This window comes from Elephas maximus, chromosome 20 (assembly GCF_024166365.1).
Source record: "Elephas maximus indicus isolate mEleMax1 chromosome 20, mEleMax1 primary haplotype, whole genome shotgun sequence".
In the NCBI taxonomy this organism is placed as follows: Eukaryota; Metazoa; Chordata; class Mammalia; order Proboscidea; family Elephantidae; genus Elephas; species Elephas maximus.
In genome coordinates, this window is record NC_064838.1 from 50,625,775 (window position 1) to 50,648,612 (window position 22,838).

Consider the following 22,838-nt stretch of genomic DNA (forward strand, 5'->3'; position numbering starts at 1 on the left):
AGCTAATTTTTGGCGTAAATAGCCTATCAAACAAAACTAAAAATGCATGCATGGCAGAAGATAAATTAGATAACTGGGACCTAAAAATTAAATACTTATGCTCATCAAAAGACTTTACTAAGAGAGTAAAAAGAGAACCTAGAGACCAGGAAAGAAATTGTGGCAACAACATATCTGATAAGGGTCTAATTTCTAAAATATATGGAAAACTTCAACAACTCAACAACAAAAAGACAAACAAAAAATAGGCAAAGGACATGAACAGACACTTCACCAAAGAAGACATTCAGAGAACCAACAAATACATGAGGAGGTGCTCACAATCATTAGCCATTAAAAAAGAGATGCAAATTAAAACTAAAATGAAATACCATCTAAACCCTGCAAAAATGGCAATCATCAAAAAAACAGAAAACAAATGCTAATGAGGTTGTGGGGGAATTGGAACTTTTATACCTTGCTGGTAGGATTGTAAAATGGTACGATCTCTGTGGAAAACAGTATGACACTTCCTCAAAAATTATATAGTCCAGTTATTCTAGGATTATTTGCTCAGCATACAGATTGAATAGGTACGGTGAAAGGATACAACCCTGACGCACACCTTTCCTGACTTTAAACCAAGCAATATTGCCTTGTTCTGTTCGAACGACTGCCTCTTGGTCTATGTACAAGTTCTTCATGAACACATTTAAATGTTCTAGAATTCCCATTCTTTGCAATATTATTTGTAATTCATTAGGACCCACACAGTCAAATGCCTTTGTATGGCCAATAAAACACAGGTAAGCATGCTTCTGGTATTCTCTGCTTTCAGCCAAGATCCGTCTGACATCAGCAATGATATCCCTGGTTCCATGTCCTCTTCTGAATCTGGCTTGAATTTCTGGCCGTTGCCTGTCGATGTACTGCTGTAGCCACTTTTGAAGGACCTTCAGCAAAAGTTTACTTGGGTATGATGTTAATGACGTTGTTCAATAATTTCCACTTTCTGTTGATTGCTCTCTTTGGAATGTGCCTGAATGTGGATCTCTTCCAGGCAGTTGGTCAGGCAACTGTCTTTGAAATTTCTTGACATACAAAAGTGAGCACCTCCAGTGCTGCTTCTGTTTGTTGAAACACCTCGATTGGTATTCTCTCAATTCCTGCATCCTTGTTTTCTCCAGTTCCTTCAGTGCAGCTTGGAATTCTTCCTTCAGTACCATTGGTTCTTGATGATATGCTACCTCCTGAAATGGTCGAACATCAATCAATTCTTTTTGGTACAGTGACTCTATGTATTCCTTCTACCTTCTTTTGATGCTTCCTGTGTTGTTGAGTATTTTCCTGTAGAATTATTCAATATTGCAACTTCAGGCTCAAATTTTTTCTGTAGCTCTTTCAGCTTGAGAAATGCTGAGCATGTTCTTCTCTTTTGGTTTTCTAACTCCAGGTCTTTGCACTTTTCATTATAATACTTTATCTTCTCGAGCAGCCCTTTGAAATCTTCTGTTCAGCTGTTTTACTTCATCATTTCTTCCATTTGCTTTAACTACCCTATGTTCAAGAGCAAGTTTCAGAGTCTCTTCTGACATCCATTTTCGCCTTTTTTTCTTTCCTGTCTTTTTAATGACTTTTTGCTTCCTGAGTGTATGATGCCCTTGATATCATTCCACAAGTTGTCTGGTCTTTGGTCATTAGTGTTCAGCACATCAAATCTGCTCTTGAGATAGTCTCTAAAGTCAGGTAGGATATACTCAAGGTTGTATTTTTGCTCTCATGGGCTTGCTGTAATTTTCTGTAGCTTCAGCTCAAACTTTCATATGAGTAATCGGTGGTATGTTGTGCAGTCGGCCTCTGGCCTTGTTCTGACTGATGATATTGAGCTTCTCCATTGTCTCTTTCTACAGATGTAGTTGATTTGGTTCCTGTGTATTTCACCTGGCAAGGTCCACGTATACAGTTGCCATTTATGTTGCTGAAAAAAGGCATTTGCAATGAAGAAGTCGTTAATCTTGCAAAATTCTATCATGCGACCTCTGGCATCCTTTATGTCTCCAAGGCCATATTTTCCAACTACTGTTCCCTCTTCTTTGTTTCCAATTTTTGCATTCCAGTCATCAGTAATTATCAATGCATCTTGATTGCATGTTTGATCAATTTTCCAGATTGCAGAAATTGGTAAAAATCTTCAGTTTCCTCTTCTTTGGCATTAGTGGTCGGTGCGTAAATTTGAATAATAGTCGTGTTAACTCATCTTTCTTGTAGGTGTATGGATATTATCCTATCACTGACAGCGTTGTACTTCAGGGTAGATCTTGAAATGTTCTTTTAAACAATGAATGTAATGCTATTCCTCTTCAATTTGTCATTCCCAGCATAGCAGACCATACAATTGTCCTATTCAAAATGGCCAATACCAGTCCAATTCAGGTCACTAATGCAGTCCTTTTTATTTTTGATGACTTCTAATTGTCCTAGATTCATACTTCATACATTTCATATTCCTATTATTAATGGATGTTTGCAGCTGTTCCTTCTCATTTTAAATCATGCCACCTCAGTAAATGAAGGTCCCAAAAGCTTTCCTCCATCTACATCATGAAGGTCTACTCTCCTTTGAGTCGTATTTTGAGTGCCTTCCAACCTGAGGGGCTCATCTTCTGGCTGTATATCAGACAATGTTCCGCTGCTGTTCAAGGGTTTTCACTGGCCAATTTTTTCCAAAGTAGATCACCAAGTCCTTTTTCCTAGCTTGTCTCTTAGTCCGGAAGTTGCATAAAACCTGTACACCATGGGTGACCCTGCTGGTATTTGAAATACCGGTGGCATAGCTCCCAGCATCACAGCAACACACGAACTGAAAGATACGTGGGGGTAAATGCTATGACATATACAATTTTGCAACAACAGTGAAAACAACCAAAATATTATGCGTGTGTTTACATGGGTAGATATGGATGCATATATGTATATAGAAAGGCATACGCGAGTAAATGCATGAGTGTGTATAGGTGTTTCTGTAGATACATATATAAACACATTTGTGTGAGCTGCATGTATGCCCACATATATCACAAACCATGTAGGGGATACAGAGGCTTCCTAGACATATCCAAATATCTCGTGAGATTAATTTACTGGGTTAGAAGGCTTGGGAGCATTGTCTTAGAGTACAACTTAGTCAATTGACATAACACCGCTCACACAGATAATGTTCTACATCCTAGATTGGTGAGTATAATCTGGGGTCTTAAAAGTTTGTGAGCAGCTGTCTCAGATATGAGTGTTTGTCTCAAGTCTTATGGAGCAAAAGAGAACGAAGGTAATTAACAGCTCAAAGAAAAAACTAGTCCATGAGACTAATCACACAAATCTCAGCCTTCTCTAACCCCAGACCAGAAGAGCTAGGTGGTGCCCGGCTACCACTACTGACTGTTCTGACCTGAGACACAATAGAAGATCCCATACTGAATGGAAGAAAAATGTAGAACAAAACTCAAATTCCTAAAAAAGGCCAAACTTTATGGACCGATAGATTGGAGAAGCCTCTGAGACTATCATCCTAAGATAAACTTTGAACTTGGTTTTGAAGCTATTTCTGTAGGTCATCCTTCAGCCAAATAATAAATTGGCTTCTAAAATAAACAATATCCCCATAAGTATTGTGCCCCCTTAGACAACTACATGAACCAAATGGTCAACATTTACCCAAAAGAGAAGACGAAAAGGCAAGGAGCGGAAAGGGAAGCTAGATCAATGGAAACAGGAGAAATAGAATGGAATTAATGGGAATGCTAACGCACTGTAAAAATTATAACCAATGACAGGGAACAATTTATATAAGAATTGCTAAAGGGGAACTTAATTTGTTGTGTAAACTTTTACCTAAAACACAATAAAATATTATTAAAAAAAAAAAAAAAACCTGTGCAAGTTGTGCCCTAAACAAGCATCACCCTCCCACAAATGGGGCCAGCTGGCTGAAACCCCTGTGGTGTTATGCTCACCAGCCAAGCTCTGGACAGTAGCAATTCTGATATTCAATGTCAGAAATGCTCTGTTGGCTTGCCATTTTGATATTTGCAGTTTGATGTATGTATGTTCAAACTAACTGCTAGGCAGCCCATACATTTCAAAGAATGACTTGGGTCTATTTTAAATAATTCTCTTATTTTTTAAATAAATTTCCAAACCCAAGAAAGCCAACCAGCTGTTTAAGATTTGCTATGTTGGTGCCCAGGCAGAGCAAAGTGAGAATCTCTCCCGACAGAATGAGAAAGAGACACGAAGTACAATTCAGTCCTTTTTGCTTCTAGAGCCACGGTCATGAAGTCCCCTTTGGTTGTTTTTGACCTTTTTTTTTTTTTTTCCTGAAACTACTTCTCTTAAGATCCTTAAGGATTTTGACAACGTGTCTTGGGATTTGCTTTTTTACTCTGTTCCATGAAATCTTCACACTTGATGTGGCTAGAAATTGTCAGACCTCTTCACTTTTTCCAGTCCTTCCCAAATGTAAACTTTATAAATGGTCGAAATTAAATAGTAGTGGGCTCTTCACTTCAAGAAGGATCAGAAAAGAAGTGATGCTGACCTGAGAAGCAAAAGCCACTTTCAGGCCCGTACAAACTACGGGGCAAAATCTCTAATCCATCAAGGCAGATAGCTTACCAGAGTGGGGCCAGTGCTTTGCATGTTCTTAGCATCAGGAGTATGGCCTGGGGCTGTGTCCAGGATCTGGCCACTTCTCCCTACCACCAATGCTGCTGTTCTTGTCCAAGCTACCTTTGTCACTTACCTGGACTTTTGCCTAATTCTTTCCTTGCTTCTGCCCTTGCCTTGGAGTCCCAGGGTGAGGCAAATAGCCAATATTGCTGACTTGTGCCTTTTTTCATTCTTTTCCTCATCAGTCTTCCTGAAAAACCAAACCAAAACCATTGCCATTGATACTGACTTATCACCCCACATATTACAGAATACAGCTGCTCCATAGAATCTTGTTAGCTATAATCTTTATGGAAGTAGATCTCCAGTTCTTTCTTCCTCAAGATGGTTGGTTGGGTTCAAACTGCCAACCTTAGGTTAGTAGCTTTTTTTGATTTAATTGTGTCCCCAGAAAATACGTGTATCAGTTTGGCTAGGCCATGATTCCCAGTATTGTGTGATTGTCCACCATTTTGTCATCTGATGTGATTTTCCTATGTGTTGTAAATCCTATTCCTATGATGTTAATGCAATGTTAATGGAAGTTATGTTAATGAGGCAGAACTCAATCTACAAGATTAGGTTGTATCTGAGTCAATCTCTTTTGAGATGCAAAAGGCAAAAGCCAGCATAGAGACATGGGGACCTCATGTCACCAAGAAAGAAGTGCCGGGAGCAGAGCGTGTTCTTTGGACCCAGAGTGCCTGCATGGAGAAGCTCCTAGGCCAGGGGAAGGTTGATAACAAGGACCTTTCCCCAGAGGTGACAGAGAAAGAAAGCCTTCCCCTAGAGCTGACCCCCTGAATTTGGACTTCTAGTCTACTAGACTGTGAGAAAATAAATTTCTCTTTGTTAAAGTCATTTACTTGTGGTGTTAAATACCTAAGGGAGTAGTCAAGCGCAAACCTTTTTTACCACTTATGGACCCTCAGTCTTGCTCAAAGCGGGATAACTAACACTATAAATATCCTCAAGTCAGTTTTCACCACCAAAAAATGTGATGAAAAATAGTTTCAGTTTTCAAAACTTTTGGATTTCAGAATGCTAAACTTCAGATTATGGATCAATGCTTTCATTTTCATTCAGGTCTAAATATTTTGTAGTTTTTGTTCTGCTTTCATTTTTAGCTCATAAAGGATTTAGAAATGCACTTTTTAGTCTCCAAAAACACAGTTTTTGTTTTTTATAATCTATATGAGAATGATTTTTAATTTAATAAATTGTGGTCAGAGAATATGACATTATTTCTTTTAAACTTACTAAAAACTCTGTTATAAACTTGTACATCGTCAGATTTTGTAAAAGAGCATATACAGTAAAACCCATAAAAGCTAGAACCTGTGTGAGGTGGAAATCTGTCAGAAAAGGAAAGCTCAAATATTTTCTGCTGGTAGAGAGGGGTATAAAAGTGGTAAGACTGCATCCTGCCAAAGGCAGAAAACTTGCGAGATCCAGAAAAACAAGGCAGTTCTGTCGAGTTCCAGCTCTCACAAGTTTCACCATATAGTCGCTGTTTCAGAACTTCTCTACTGGTGAGCCATGAACGGGCTGTGGGTATGTTGTCACGTATTGATTCTTTCAGCCCTCATGAAAGATGGCGAGGCTTTATCATAAGCAACCTCATCGCGGGCTCCGCAGAGGGAAGCCCTTCATTCAGGAAACTCACCTGAGAGTCCCCCAGAGGCAGCAAACACGATGAGCTACACCCAGCCCCTGTTGCGCTGTTGTAATGCACTAAGCCCAGCCAAAGAAATGTCACTCTGTGGACATCCACATCCCCAGTCAGCTGCAGAGCTCACAGCTGCCCACCAAGGACAAGGGTCTGTGGAAGGGACTCCTGCAGGAGATGTTCGTTCAAGTTCCAGGTGCCCAGGAGAAGGAGCATAGTCAAGGCTCCCGGTAAAGTTTGGGGGTCAAGAATGCTCAGTGGGACCTCTTGGCAGATATTGGTCTAGGTGGCAATGCAGAATCTCTCCATATTTTGATCACTTCTGTACATTTTTGTCTGGTGTTGCCTTTTAGTGACATCTGAACTAGCTGTAGAGTATAAAAATTAAAATTTATACCCCCTAGACTTGCTGGAGAGTAAGGACTGAAAGACAGAAACCTCCCCAAACTCTTTAGGAAATATTCTGTTCATAAATAACTAAAAGACCTTGGGTTTATTGCCCCACTGTGGCCCATAAAAAGGGAGCCCTGGTGGCACAGTGGCTAAACATCTGGCTGCCAACCAAAAGGTTGGCAGTTCAAACCCACGAGCCGCTTTTTGGGAGAAAGACGTGGCAGTCTGCTTGCATAAAGATAAACCCTATGGGGCAATTCTACTCTGTCCTATAGGGTCACTATGAGTTGGAATCAACAAACAGCAATGAGTTTGGCCTTTTGGCCCATAAAGTGTATGCCTAAAGTAACAATTCTTCAGGTCAGATTTGCCATTGTTCATTAACACGTCACATGATCACCAACTACCTACATTTATGATTACGTGTTATTTGAACAGCCTTTCCATTTTAACCATTTTTAAGTGTACAACTCAGTGACATTAGTTAAGTTCATCATGTTGTGCAACAATCACCACTATCAATTTCCAACAGTTTTTCATCACCCAAAATAGAAACTCTGTTTAAGAAATCCTTCAAACCATAACTCCCTATTTCTCCTTTCCCCAGCCCCTGGTAACCACTGACACAATTTTGTCTTTGTGCATTTGTCTTTGTAGATGTTTCATTTAAGTGGGGTTATACAATATTTGTCCTTTCATGTCTGACGTATCTTTTGTTGTTGTTGTTAGCTGCCATTGAGCCAATTCTGACTCATAGCAACCCTATGTACAACAGAACAAAACACTGCCCAGTCCTGAGCCATCCTCACAATCGTTGCTATATTTGAGCCTGTTGTTGTAGCCACTGTGTCAATCCATCTCATCAAGGATCTTCCTCTTTTATGGACCCTCTGCTTTACCAAGTATGCTGTCCTTCTCCAGGGACTAGTCCCTCCTGATAGCATGTTCAAAGTACATGAGACAAAATCTCACCGCTCTCCCTTACAAAGAGCATTCTGGCTGTACTTCTTCCAAGACAGACTTGTCCGTTCTTCTGGCAGTCCATGGTATATTCAATATTCTTCACCAAAGCCATAATTCAAAGGCATCAATTCTTCTTTGGCCTTCCTTATTCATTGTCCTGCTTTCACCTGCTTATGAGGCAGTTGAAAATACTATGGCTTGGGTCAGGCACATCTTAATTCGCAAGGTAATGTCTTTGCTTTTTAACACTTTAAAGAGTTTTTTTGCAGCAAAAAAGAGCCAAAGTATGATCTTGAGCATATCCCACCGGAATTTAGGGACCATCTCAAGAACAGATTTGACACATTGGACTCTAATGACTGAAGACCAGACGAGTTGTGGGATGACATCAAGGATATCACACATGAAGAGAGCAAAAGGCCATTAATAAGACAGAAAAAAGACATTTCATTTAGTATAAGGTTTATCCACGTTGTAGCACGTATCAGAACTTCATTTCTCTTCATGGCTAAGTAATATTCCATTGTATAGATATACCACATTTTGTTTATCCATTCATCTCTTGACGGACGCTTGGGTGGTTTCTACCTTTTGGCTATTGTGAATAGTACTGCAATGAACATTGGTGTAAAAGTATCTGTTTGAGTGCCTGCCTGCAAGTCTTTGGGGTATATACCTAGTAGTGAAATTGCTGAATTGTATGGTAATTCTGTGTTTAACTTTTAGGGAATCACCAAACTTTTTTCCACAGAAGAGGCATCATTTCACGTGGTGCATCACCTCCTTACCATGTGCACCAGCAGTGCACGAGGGTTGCAGTTCTTCACATCCTCTCCAACACTTCTTCTTTTCCATTTTTCTGATAATAGCCATCTTATTGGGTGTGAAACGGTATCTCGTTGTGGTTTCAATTTACATACCCTGATGATTAATGACTTTGAGTATCTTTTCATGTGTTTATTGGCCATTTGTATACCTTCTTTGGAGAAACGTCTATTCAAGCTCTTTGCCCATTTTTTAACTCGGTTGTCTTTTTGTCGTTGAATTTTAAGAGTTCTTTATATATTTTGAACACTAGGCCTTTATCAGATAAATGATTTGCATATATTCTCTCCCATTCTGTAGGTTGTCTATTTTGTTAATAAAGTCCTTTGATACACAAAACTTTTTCATTTTGATAAAGTCCAATATATCTATTCTGTCTTCTGTCATTTGTGCTTTGGTATAATATCTAAGAATCCATTTTCAAAATCAAGGTCTTGAAATTTTACCCCTACGTTTTCTTCTAAGAGTTTTATGGTTTTAATTCCTGTATTGAAGTCACTGACACATTTTTAGTTAATTTTCAGGTATGATGTGAGATATGGGTCCAACTTCAACTTTTGCATGTGAATATCCCATTGTCCCAGCATCATTTGTTAAAGAAAGCATTCTTTCTCCATTGAATGGGCTTGGCACCCTCATCAAAAATCAATTGTCCAGAGTTGTATAGGTTTATTTCCAGACTTTCAATTCTATTCCTTTAGTCTATAGCCTACCCTCATACCAGGACCACACTGTTTTGATTAATGTAGTTTGATTACTGTGGTATGATAAAAATTTTATGTTAAGATAATTGTAGATTCACATGCAGTTTTAAAAAATAATACAGAAAGATCTCTTGTACCTTTTCCCAGTCTCCTTCAAGGGCAGCATCTTGTAAAAATATAATACAAGATCACAACCACAATATTGACTTTTATACAGTCAATATACAGAACAATTCCATCACCAAGAGGATCTTTATGCTGTTCTTTTAGAGCCACACCTGCTTTCCTTCTGTTGCCCACCTCATCGCATACCCTTAGCATCTGGAAATTGCTGATCTATTCTCCATTTCTAAAATTTTGTCATTTCAAGGTTACACAAAAGAAACCCTGGTGGTGCAATGGTTATGCACTTGGCTGTTAACCCAAAAGTTGGTAGTTTGAACCCACCCAGTGCCTCTGTGGGAGAAAAGACCTGGTGATCTGCTTCCGTGAAGATTACAGCTTAGAAAACCGTATGGGGCAGTTCTTCTTTGTCACATGGGGTCACCACGCAATGGCACCTAACAACAACAGCATGCAAATGGAATCATTCAGCATAATTCCCTTGAGATTTATCCATATTGTTGAGTGTATCAGTAGTTCATTCCATGATATGAATATACCACAGTTTATTTAATCATTCATCCACTGAACAATATCTAGGGAGTTTCCAGTTTGGTGCTATTACAAATAAAGCTGCTATGAATGTTCATGTACAGATTTTTGTGTGAACATGTTTGCATTTCTTTGGGAGAAATTCTCACTAGTTCAATTGTTGAGTCATATGGTATTTGCACGTTTAGTTTTTTTTAGAAACTGCCAAGCTATTTTCCAGAATGGCTGTGAGATTTTATGTTCCCATCAGCAACATTATGAACAGTTTTTCTGCACTGTCTTCAATATTTGTTGTCATCAGAATTTTTTGTTTTAACCAACCTGATACGTAGCAGCTGTATTACATTGTGGTCTTAATTTGCGTTTCCTTATTGACTAACGATGTTGAACATTTTTTATGTGTTTATTTGCCATCTGTATATCCCCTTTGGTTAAATGTTTGTTCATGTCATTTGCCCATTTTGTAATTGGATTCTTTGCTTTTTTACTGTTGAGTTTAGAGAGTTCCCTAGTTATTAGTCCTTTGTTGGATATGTGGTTTGCAAATATTTTCTTCCACTCTGTAGCTTGTGTTTCCGTCCTTTTAAGAGAGGTTAGCAGACTGAAAATTTTTAATTTAGATGAGGTCCAATTTATCAATTTTCCTCTTATGGGTCATGCGTTTGGTGTCAAGTCTGAGAACACTTTGGCTAGATCCTCCCCATCCTCAATTTTTTTTTTTTTTTCAGTAAAAGCCTCATTGTTTTATGTAACATGTAAGTCCATGGTTCATTTTGAGTTGATTTTGTAATAAGGTCTGAGGTTTAGTTTGAGGTTGATTTTTTTGCCTCTGGATGTCTAGTTGCTTGAGCATCATTTGTTGAAAAGGTTATTCTTCCTGTATTGAGTTGTTTTGGCACTTTTGTCAAAAATCTGTTTGCCATATTTGTGTGGGTCTATTTCTGGGTTCTCTATTCTGTACAATCTTGATTACTGTATCTGTGTAATACATATTGAATTGTGAGAGACTGATTCCTCCCACTTTATTCTTCTTTTTCAAAGTTGTTATGCTATTACAGTTCCTTTGCATTTCCATATAATTTGTAGAATAATCTTTTCTATATCTACAAAAAATCTTGGTAGAATTTTGAAAGGAATTGCATTAAACCTGTATATCAGTTTGGGGAGAATTGACATCGTTACTATGTTGAGTCTTTTAACCCATGAACGAATAAGCACCTCCATTTATTTAGATCTTTTTTGATTTCTTTCATTACTGCATGCATAGTTTTCTGCATAGACATTCTGTACATGTTTTGTTAAATTTACACGTAAGGATTTCTCTCTTTTTTTTTTTGAGCGATTGTAAATGGTATTATATTTGGAATTTGGGGATCCATGTGTTCATTGCTAGTGTATAGAAACACAATTGATTTTTGCATGTTTATCTTGGATTCCACAACCTCGTTATCTCATTATTTTTAGTAGTTTTTCTGGTAGACTCCTTGGGATTTTGTATATAGACAATTATGTCTCATGCAAATAGAGACAATCTATTTCTTACTTTTCAATCTGTATATTTTTATTTCCATTTCTGGCACTGACAAAAAGGTCTAGCACTATGTTTACATGGTAAAAGTGGGCATTTTTGCTTTCTTCCTGATCATAAGGAGAAAGCATTAAGTCAATGTGATCCTTAAGGTTGTGTGCCAACTTAGCTGGGCCATGAATCTCAGTGGTTTGGCAGTTGTGATGTAGTTTGGCAGTCATAAAATGATGCGATCACCTCCGTGATGAGATTTAATATAATGTGATCACTTCCATGAGATGTGCTGTGAGAAGCCAATCAGTTAAAAGACAGTTTCCTTGTGGGTGCTGCCTGCATCCAATATAGGTGGACTTTCTGGCGAGGCTCGTGGGTTTTTGCTCACTCTGGATCTTGCATCTGGCTCCTCTTCAACCTGACCTCTGGTTCTTGGGACTTGAGCTAGCAGTTTACCTACCATCTTGCCTGCAGACTTAGGATTCGTTGGTCTGTGCAGCCTGTAAGCCAGGGCCCTGCTGTCTGACCTGCTAATATTGGGATTCATCAGCCTCCGTTTAATGTCTGTAGTTAGAGCCCCTGTTTCATTTCTGATATTGGTAATTTGTACCTTCTGTTTTTTTTTTTTGTTTGTTTTTTTGTCAGTTTTACTAAAGGTTGTCAATTTTTTTCTTCTTTTCAAAAGAATCAGCTTTTGTTTAGTTGATTTTCTGTATTGTTTTTCCCTTTTCAATTTAATTGATTTCTGCTCCTTTATTTTTTATTCTTGCTTTGGGTTTATTCAGCTCTTCTTTTTCTAGCTTTTTAAGGTGGGAGCTTAGGTAATTGATATATTTTCCCTTTTTTCTAATATAAACACTCAGTGCTATAAATTTCTCTCTCAGCCAGAGCTGAATGCAGAACACACAGGCCATAAATTGCTGTTACACAAGTTCAAGTTGAAGATGAAGAAAATTAGAGCAAGTCCATGAGAGCCAAAATACAACTTTGAGTATATCCCATGTGAATTTAGACATCTCGAGAACAGATTTGAAGCATTGAACACTAATAACTGAAGACCAGATGAATTGTGGGAAGAGATCAATGACACCATACATGAAGAAAACAAGAGGTCATTAAAAAGACAAGAAAGAAAGGCCAAAATGAATCTCAGAAGAAACTCTGAAACTTACTCTTGAACATAGATAAGCTAAAGTGAACCAAAGAAATAATGACGTAAAAGAACTGAGCAGAAGATTTCAAATGGCGGCTTGAGAAGACAAAGTATTATAACGAAATGTCCAGAGACCCAGAGTTAGAAAACCAAAAAAGAACATGTTCAGCATTTTCCAAGCTGAAAAAACAGAAGAAAAAATTCGAACCTCTAGTTATAATACTGAAGGATTCTACAGGAAAAATATTAAATGGACACAGGAAGCATCAAAAGAAAATGGAGGGAATACACAGAGTCACTGTTCTAAAAAGAATTGGTCAACGTTCAGCTGTTTCCGGAGGTGGGATATTATCAAGAACTGATGGTACTGAAGGAAGAAATCCAAGCTGCACTGAAGGTACTGGCAAAAATCAAGGCTCCAGGAATTGATGGAATACCAAATGAGATGTTTCGACAAGCAGATGCAGTGCTGGCGGTGCTCACTTGTCTATGCCAAGAAATTTGGAAGACAACCGCCTGCCCAACTGACTAGAAAAGATCCATATTTGTGCCCATTCCAAAGAAAGGTAATCCAATAAAAAATATATATATATAAAATTTTTTTTTTTAATGAGGAAATTATCAAACAATATCAGTAATAGCATATGCAAGGAAAATTTTGCTGCGGATCATTCAAAAGTGCCTGAAGTAGTACAGTGACAGGGAACTGCCAGAAGTTCAAGGTGGATTCAGAAGAGGATTCAGGGATATCATTGCCAATGTCCAATGGATCTCTGCTGAAAGCAGAGAATCCAGAAAGACGTTTAACTGTGTTTTCTTGACTATGCAAAGGAATTCGACTGTGTGGATCACAACAAATTATGGACAACATTGTGAAGAATGGGAATTCCAGAATACTTAATTGTGCTCATGAGGAACCTGTACATAGACAAAGAGGCAGTTGTTCGAACAGAACAAGGCACTACTGCGTGGTTTAAAGTCAAGAAAGGTGTGTGTCAGGGTTGTATCCTTTCACCACGCTTATTCAATCTCTATGCTGAGCAAATAATTTGAGAAGTTGAACTACTGGAAAAAGAACTCGACATCAGGATTGAAGGAAGACTCATTAACAACCTGTGTTATGCAGATGACATACCCTTGCTTGCTGACAGTGAAGAGGACTTGAAGCACTTAGTGACAAAGATCAAAAACTACAGCCTTCTGTATAGATCACACTTCATCAAAAAGAAAAAAAAAAGTTCTCACTACTAGACTAATAAGCAGCATGATAATAAACAGAGAAAATATTGAAGTTGTCAAGGGTTTTATTTTACTTGGATCCACAATCAATGCCCATAGAAGCAACAGTCAAGAAATCAAACACACACTGCACTGGGCAAATCTGCAGCAAAAGACTTCTTCAAAGTGTTCAAAAGCAAAGACGTCACTTTGAGGACTAAGGTGCGCTTGACCCAAGTCATGGCATTTTCAATCACCTCATACGCATTCGAAAGCTGGACAATGAATAGGGAAGACTGAACAGGAATCGATGCCTTTGAATTATGGTGTTGGTGAAGAATATTGAATATACCATAGACTGGCAGAAGACTTAAAAAATCTGTCTTGGAAGAAGTACAGCCAGAATGCTCCCTAGAAGCAAGGATGGGGAAACTTTGTTTCTTGTACTTTGGGCGTGTCATGCTTGGTAAGGTAGGGGGTCAGTGAAAAAGAGGAAGACCCTCAACGAGATGGACTGACACAGTGGCTGAAACAATGGGCTGAAGCATATCGATGATTATGTGGGTGGTGCAGGACTGGGAAGTGTTTTGTTCTGTTGTGTTTGTATATATATACAGTATTGAGTCGGAATTGACTCAATGACAACGGATTTTATTTATATATATATATATATCAATCACATATACTTTACAGTTTACTGGTGTTGACATTTTACCAGTTCATATAAAACTTACCTCCTTTTACCCTCTTCCATTTATGTATTTTTTAAAATTTTTATTGCACTTTAAGTGAAAGTTTACAAATCAAGTCAGTCTTTCGTACAAAATTTTGTATATGCCTTGCTATGTACTCCTAGTTGCTCTCACCCTAATGCGACAGCACACTCCTTCTCTCCACCCTCAATTTCTGTGTCCATTCAGCCAGCTTCTGTCCCGCTCTGCCTTCTCATCTCCCCTCCAGACAGGAGCTTCCCACATAGTCTCATGTGTCTACTTGATCTAAGGAGCTCACTCCTCACCAGTATCATTTTCTATCTTATAAAAAAAAAAAAAAAATTTTTTTTTATAGTCCAGTCCAATCCCTGTCTGAAAAGTTGGCTTTGGGAATGTTTCCTGTCTTGGGCTAACAGAAGGTCTGGGGACCATGACCTCCAGGGTCATTCTAGTCTCAGTCAGACCGTTAAGTCTGGCCGTTTTACAAGAATTTGAGGTCTGCATCCCACTGCTCTCCTGCTCCTTCAGGGATTCTCTGTTGTGTTCCCTGTCAGGGAAGTCATCAGTTGTAGTTGGGCACCATCTAGTTCTTCTGGTCTCAGGGTGATGTAGTCTCTGATTTATGTTGCCCTTTCTGTCTCTTGGGCTCATAATTACCTTGTGTCTTTGGTGTTCTTCATTCTACTCTGCAGCTGGTGGGTTGAGGCCAACTGATGCATCTTAGATGGTCGCTTGCTAGCATTTAGGACTCCAGACGCCACTCGACAAAGTGGGATGCAGAATATTTTCTTAGTAGATTTTATTATGCCGGTTGACCTAGATGTGCCCTGAAACCTGCTACGCCGGCCTTCGAAGAGTTCAGTTTATTCAGGAAACTTCTTTGCTTTTGGTTTAGTCCAGTTGATCTGACCTCTTCTGTATTGTGTGTTGTCTTTCGCTTCACCTAAAATAGTTCTTGTCTACTATCTAATTAGTGAACACTCCTTTCCCTCCCTCCCTACCCAGTCTCATAACCATCAAAGAATATTTTCTTCTCTGTTTAAACTATTTTTCTTGAGTTCTTATAATAGTAGTCTCATACAATATTTGTCCTTTTTCAACTAATTTCACTCAGCATAATGCCTTCCAGATTCCTCCATGTTAAAACGTGTTTCACCGGTTCATCATTGTTCTTTATTGATGCATAGTATTCCATTGTGTGAATATACCATAATTTATTTACCCACTCATCTGTTGATGGGCACCTTGGTTGCTTCTGTCTTTTTGCTATTGTAAACAGTGCTGCAGTGAACATGAGTGTGCATACATCTGTTTGGGTAAAGGCTCTTATTTCTCCAGGATATATTCCAAGGAGTGGGATTGCTGGATCATATGGTAGTTCTATTTCTAGCTTTTTAAGGAAGTGCCAAATCAATTTTCCAAAGTGGTTGTACCATTTTATATTCCCACCAACAGTGTATAAGTGTTCCAGTCTCTCCACAACCTCTCCAACATTTATTATTTTGTGTGTTCTGGATTAATGCCAGCCTTGTTGGAGTGAGATGTTCAGGCTCCTAGCTTGTCATATATATAATCATTTCACTTGTTTTTTCGGGTCTTTGTTATAAGAGGGATCACCTCCATCTTGGCCCTGCCTCCTGCCTCTTCCATTTATATCGTAATTGTTTTAAATATTTCCTCTACATACATTTCAAACCACCACAAATAGTACTATAATTTCCACTTCATCAAATATAATTTAGAAAACTCAAGAGAAAGAACATATAGTCACCCACATTTTTATTCTTCGTATTGATTTTGCCTTCTTCACGATCTCTGAAGAGTTCTTATTTCATTATTTTCTTTCTGTTTAGACAACTTCCTTTGACCATGCTTTTATGGTAGTCTGCTGGCAACAAATGCCCTTTCTTGTTTATTCCCGTAGGGGTTTTTTCTGAATGTAATATTCTAGATGGATAGTTCTTTTCTTTCCACACTTGAAAAATGTTGTGCCACTACACTTTGGGCTTTCATGACGTCTTGTGAGAAATCACTGTCATTGAAATTGACTGACCCTTACAGGTAATGTGGCTGCTTTCAGGATTTTTGTCTTTGCCTGTAGTTTTAGAAGTTTGATTATAATGTGTTCTGGTGTGGATTTCTTTGGGTTTATCTTGTTTGAGATTTCCTCAGTTTCTTGCATTTTAGGTTTTCACCTTCTGCTAAATTTGGAAAGTTTTCACAATTATTTCTTAGGATAGTTTTTTTGTCCCATCCTCTTTTTCTTTTCTTTCTGGAACTCTGATGACATCAGTGTTAGACCTTTTGTTATAATCCCACATATTCCTTAGACTCCATTTTTCAGCCTTTTTCTCTCCGTTGTCCAGATTTTGTAATGTCTGCTCCTTCTTCAAGTTTACCGATTCTTTCCTGTCTCCTCCCATCTGCTGTTGAGCACATCCATCAAGTTTTTTGTTGTTGTTGCCATTATATTTTTCAGTTCTATAATTTCCATGTGGTTCTTCCATATATATTATATTTCATTGCTGAGACTATTTGCTGAAACTTTAGATTTATTCATTTATTTCAAGGGTGTAATTACTGGTTTAAACTTTTATATATAACTGTTTTAAAATCTTTGTAATTCTAACATCTCTGTCATCTTGGTGTTGGCATCCATTGATTGTCTTTTTTCACTGAAGTTGAGATTTTTCTGGTTCTTGGTATGATGAGTTATTTTCTATTGAAGTCTGGATATTTAAGTATTATAAGACCCTGGATCTTATTTAAATCCCCCATTTTTACTGACTTCCTTTGACACTGTTCTGTCAGACAAAAGGTAGAGCCACTTTATTACTGCAAGGTAGGGATAGAAATCCAAATTTTCCACTTGGCCTCCACTGACACCTGAGAGGGGAGGGACTCCTGTTAACTGATGGGTAGAGGTGGGAGTTCAGTCTCCTCACCGTTTCTGCTGATGCCATCCTGGCAAGAGGGATAGGGATGCCTCATTACTATTTCCCCATGTGACCTCCATTGACAACACATTACTGCTGGTGTTTTTACCATTGGCTGGTGGTAAAAGTCCTGACTCTCCACTATGCCTCCTCTGATACCACCCTAGTGGGAAGTGGAAGGGATATTTTACTACAGCTAAGTAGGGGTGGAAGTCTATGCTCCTCATGTGTTGAAGATAAAAGTCTGTACTCCTCACTAGCTTTTGCTGGCATGGGTAGGGATGGGGTTATCGTTTTTTATGTGATATTTGTCTGGAATAGAGCATTTAATGTCTAAAAGTTTTCTGACCTTTTTGTCATTTGACTAGAGAGAGCAAGTTTTTGTTGTCTGCACCCATTGTCATTTCCAAGCTCCTGGCTTCTCCAGTACCCCCCACCCAGAAAAAAAAAAAAAAAACCAAACCAGTTGCCAGTGAGTCAATTCGACTCATAGTAACCCTATAGGACAGAGTAGAACTGCCCCATAAGATTTCCAATTAGTGCCTGGTGGATTCGAACTGCTGACCTTTTTGTTAGCAGCTGTGGATCTTAACCACTATACCACTAGAGTTTCCCTCCAGTAAAGTTGGGATATATTAAATCAAAACCGAACCAATTGCCATGGAATTGATTCTATCATGGCAGTCCCATGTGTTTCAGAGTAGAACCGCACTCTATAGGGTTTTCTATGGCTATTATCTTTCAGAAGTAGATTAGACAAAAATCAAGTCCAGGGAACTCACCTCTGTGTTGCTCTTTGGATTCTAAGGTCCTTAGCTGGTCTACCTTCTCTCAATTTTCGGAGTTTTCTTATGTTTGCTTTATATATACTATCCAGGGTTTTTGGTTTTACGTAGCAGGAGTAGGGAAAAGTATATTGGCGCCACGTTCCTTGGAAGACTCTGTTTTTTTTTTTTTTTTGCTTGTTTGTTTTTTATGTCCTTCTCTCCTAGTAGGCTGTAAGAGCCCTGTCTGTTTTGTTTGCCACAGCAATCCCAGCAACTACTAGCACAAGGATCAGGTAATTGTAGGCGTTTAGCAAATATTTTTGAACAAATGCATGCATGAAGGGCAAAACACTGTAATGAAGTAGAGCTAAATATTTACAGTGTAGACTTTGGGTGGTAGAACTATAGTGATTTTTTCCCTGTCTGTATATATTTATCAATTTTTCTAAAAGGAGTATGTATCACCTTTATAATGGAAGAAATTATCTCTTTAATAGAAGAACTTGAAGCCCAAGGTAGGCAAAGCTATATTGGGAGCATGTATTTTTCCAAGAGTTTTATTTTTCAGACTCAGATAAGTTACATTGGAGATTTGAGAAGAATTTGTAGGTGTGACTGAAAAGCATTGCCAATATCTTGAAATTTGAACAGTAAAAAAGGAGGCAAAATGCTGGAATTGGGTAAATAGTCGTGCTTCAGTTATATAAGAGATTCTAGAATATTTACTTATGTGAGATTGATACAGAACCTCCACAAATGATGGGAAGAATAATTAAATGCTGGTTTGTGAATATTAAAAGTCTATAATCATAAAAAAAAAGGGAGGGAACAAAAAATCTCTAATCATCCAGCCCTGCCAGGGGACAGGAGTACGGTTAGCCGCAACCTCAACAAGGTTTGAGACAATGGCGGTGGAGAAGTGAGAGAGGCCACTTATGAAATGCTCACTCACTCACTCATTAGGGTAAATTCAATGTCCAAAGTTCGTGAACCTCTTGAATATTGCTCCTTTATTGCCACCCCCCAACCTCCAACATAAACTTCCCTGCAATTTGGCCACCACGCTGATGAACTTCCGGGTTAGCCCCTTCTCGTGCGTGCTTGGGCAACAGCTTCTCAGTTCCACTCCACTTGCTCACCCCCGGTTTTTGTTGTTGCTTAATCTCTTGGCTTACTGCCATGCCACTCCTCTGGCTGATTAACCAAATTTTACTCTATAGTACAAAGCAAGTCCACTAAAAACAATTAATGTCATGCCAACCACATTTCCCTTTTTTAACAAAATTGCTAAATTTGTAAATTCAGGAATGACTGATGAAGCTTATTTTCAACAAGATATTTGGCACACTTTCTGCTGCCTAGTATATGCCTGGCATGGGTAGGATATTTGGAGCTCAACCAATGAGAAAAAATTTAATTGGATTGAGTTGGATCGTATAGAGCAAAAAGGATGGCTGAATTAAAGGAGAAATGAATAGTTGTTAAACAAAGGTATCTAAAGATTGTTGATTAACCAGTTGCTATCAAGTCGAAAAAAAAATTTTTTTTTTTCTTTTTATCAAGTCGATTTCAACTCATTTTCAACTCATGGTGACCCCGTGTGTTTCAGAGTTGACCAGGGATTGGTCAACATACTTATGCATAAGGTTTTCAATGGCTACGACCTTTTGGAAATAGATCACCAGACCTTCCTTCCACGGCTTCTCTGGGTGGATTCACCAGCCTTACAGTTAGCAGTCAGCTACTTAGCCATTTGTGCTACCCAGGGACTCCTAAATAATTGATTCATAGTTTAATATTAACCTCAAAGATGGTCTTTAGTGATTAACTAAAATGTGGCGTATTTAACTATTTTCTAATTAATAATTTATCAATTACCCTAATGAAGACATTAAAGATATGCCTTAATGGAATGGCAAATGACACAAAGTTGGGAAAGATAACTGATTAAATAACAAGTAGGATTTCAAAGACACTGTGATAGTCTGGAATAACTGATTAAAACTAAGAGAATAAAATTTAATAGGAAAAATGTAAAGACTTCTTTTTAGATACATGAAAACTGACCTCTCAAAAGTGTAAAATACTGATAATAGCTAATGTTTGTGAGTTTATAATGAACTTATTCCACTCATATTCGTAAACTGGTATAATCATGTTGGGAATTGTGGTGAAATGAGTTTATGTGGCCTTTTGCCTTGGTTCTTTGGAAAAACAGCTTAAGAGATTTTTCCCCTGAACCCTGAGGAGTTAGTTTTGCTCTTGTTTTCTACCCCCAGAGGGTTTGTTACTTTTGTCCTGGTTGATTAACATTTCCTGGGTAAACTGTAAACAAACTTGAAGTTTGATACTTTTTGTCTGGCCCTGGGCTGCAGCCTGCGCTGTGATTGATTGATCTATTTTACACATCTTGCAGGGATTGGTCAACATACTTATGCAAATGAAGTAGCTGTGGTCTACTGAGAGAGGTTTGCAGACACAAGGATAAAGAAGCAGAAAGGAGAAAAGACAAGAGGTAAAAAGTGAGAAAAGAAGAAACAGAGAGAGGCCAGGAACTTCTAAAAGGGCTGTAACACTGAAGACAGTGAGAGGTCCAGGAGGGGCCCTGTGGCAGAGTCAGTGGCCATGGCAGAAACCTACTGCTAGGAATGCAACTAAGGGAGTTGAACAAAACTGACACACTGGCTGTGAGCTGGGTCAGTTAGCAGTGGAGAGGACAACGACAGGGAGGCCAAAGGCAGACAGGCCTGTCCTCAAGGGGTTGACAGGAGGCCTGCCCTCAGGGGGCTGAGAAGAACTCTGTCTTGAGGAAGCCAAGAGGAGACCTGTCCTGAGGGAGCTGAGAGGAGGAGGCCTGCATGGCTGAGAGGGGTGATTTAGAAAACAATATTGGAATCATTATTCTCTGTCCTTGAGAGCAGAGAATGTAACCCAGCTGGAGTTGGTTGGGCTCACAAGGACTCACAAGGACACATCAGCTGGGCCCTGAGATAAAGACAGTAGATAGAATAATCTTGGAAAATATCTTTTAGGAAATCTTTGACATAAACCAGAACACAAAAGACTTTCCACTCTTATCTTTTTCTATCAGCGTTTAGTGAATAGAAATTTGTTGGACCAGTGAAGACCCTCCTGACCGTCATTACTGAAACCTGCACCAATGATTGTTGAGAGGGACAATTCAAAATGTAAGATCTCAGTTTCTAGCCAATCTGTGAAAAGGTGAAGCTTTCAATGGCTTTGCCCATTTTGTAGTGTTAATATATATTGATGACTCTGTAAGATTCTCTGGACTTGGACAGGCATGTCTGTGGCAACATGTTTGTCCTTTTTCCATTCTTGTTTATTCTGTAATATTCTCTGGACTCAGGCAGACATGGCTGGGGCAGCATGCTTGTCCTTTTTCCCATCTTGTTTATTGTGTAATATTCTCTGGACTTGGACAGACATGTCTGTGGCAGCATGCTTGTCCTTTTTCCCATTCTTGCTTACTCTCTAATATTGCCTTGGATTCGGGCAGACAGTAGCTCAGGCAGCATGCTTGTCCTCTTCCCACTTTTGTCTTTTTTAATATATGCTGAATAAATTTTTCTTTTTGCTTTACTAAACTTTGTGATGTTTTTTCCACTCCAACAGTTAATGGCGTGGTCGTCAAGGATTTCTGAAGATAAAAATCTAGTCAAAGTCTAAGAGACCTGGACTGTGGAGCAGAAGCCAGCAAAAAGAGAGGGCCTAGCTTCTGGACCCACGTGTTCCCACTCCACATCCCTTTGCCACCGAAAGGGTGAGTGAGTGGTCTCGGAAAACGAGCTTTTGCTTATTCTTTTTTTTTTTTTTTTCTCTTTCTCATGTTTTCTTAAGTTTTGTTCGTCATATTTGTTTGAAAAACTGGTTGGTTGATTAAGGAGACTCTTAGATTTTTGCTTGATCGCTTGGCTGAGAGTGATGCTTGGTAACTCTAGGAAAACTGCAGTTTAGGTCTGGATTGGGGCATTTGAAACATTAAAGAGGTAATTCTATCTTCAAAGAGCTCTGGATCACCATAAACGACAAAGTTCAGGCCTTTTTGTGACTCAGAAAACCTGGAAAATAGTGCTCTGTTTCGCCAGATTTTCAGGGGGAGGTGGCAGCTTCTGACCTGTGTTAAGAAATTTGAAGGGAGAAGTGGTAGTTATGTAGCTTTTTGATGAGATAGTTTCTCAATGAAGAATCACAATGTTAAAATTGAAATCATCAGTAGCTTTAAAGTACATTCCAGTTGGAAGAACTAGTATATTTAAGGTCTAAAATAAGAGACTAGGTCTCTACCCAGCAGAATGAATTAAGTTCAAAAATAAGGAGAACAAAACCTTGAACCTTAGCGCTTAATATCTTTGATAAATGAGCCTGGATTTCCGCCCTACTACTGAGACACTGGTTTGGGGTTCATATTTAAAAATGCTATAAACTGAGTATACTAGAATTAATTTGGAATTTCAGTGATCATTTTGGGAAAATGAACTTTCATTTGTGTTGTCTTTTCCTCTTTGGGAAACTTGCTTGATATTCAGGTTTTGTCAAAAGTTCTAATATTCCTGCATCTGAAGCTCTGGCAAGGTAATAAGCTTTATCTAGAAAGTTTTTTTTTTTTTTTTTCCA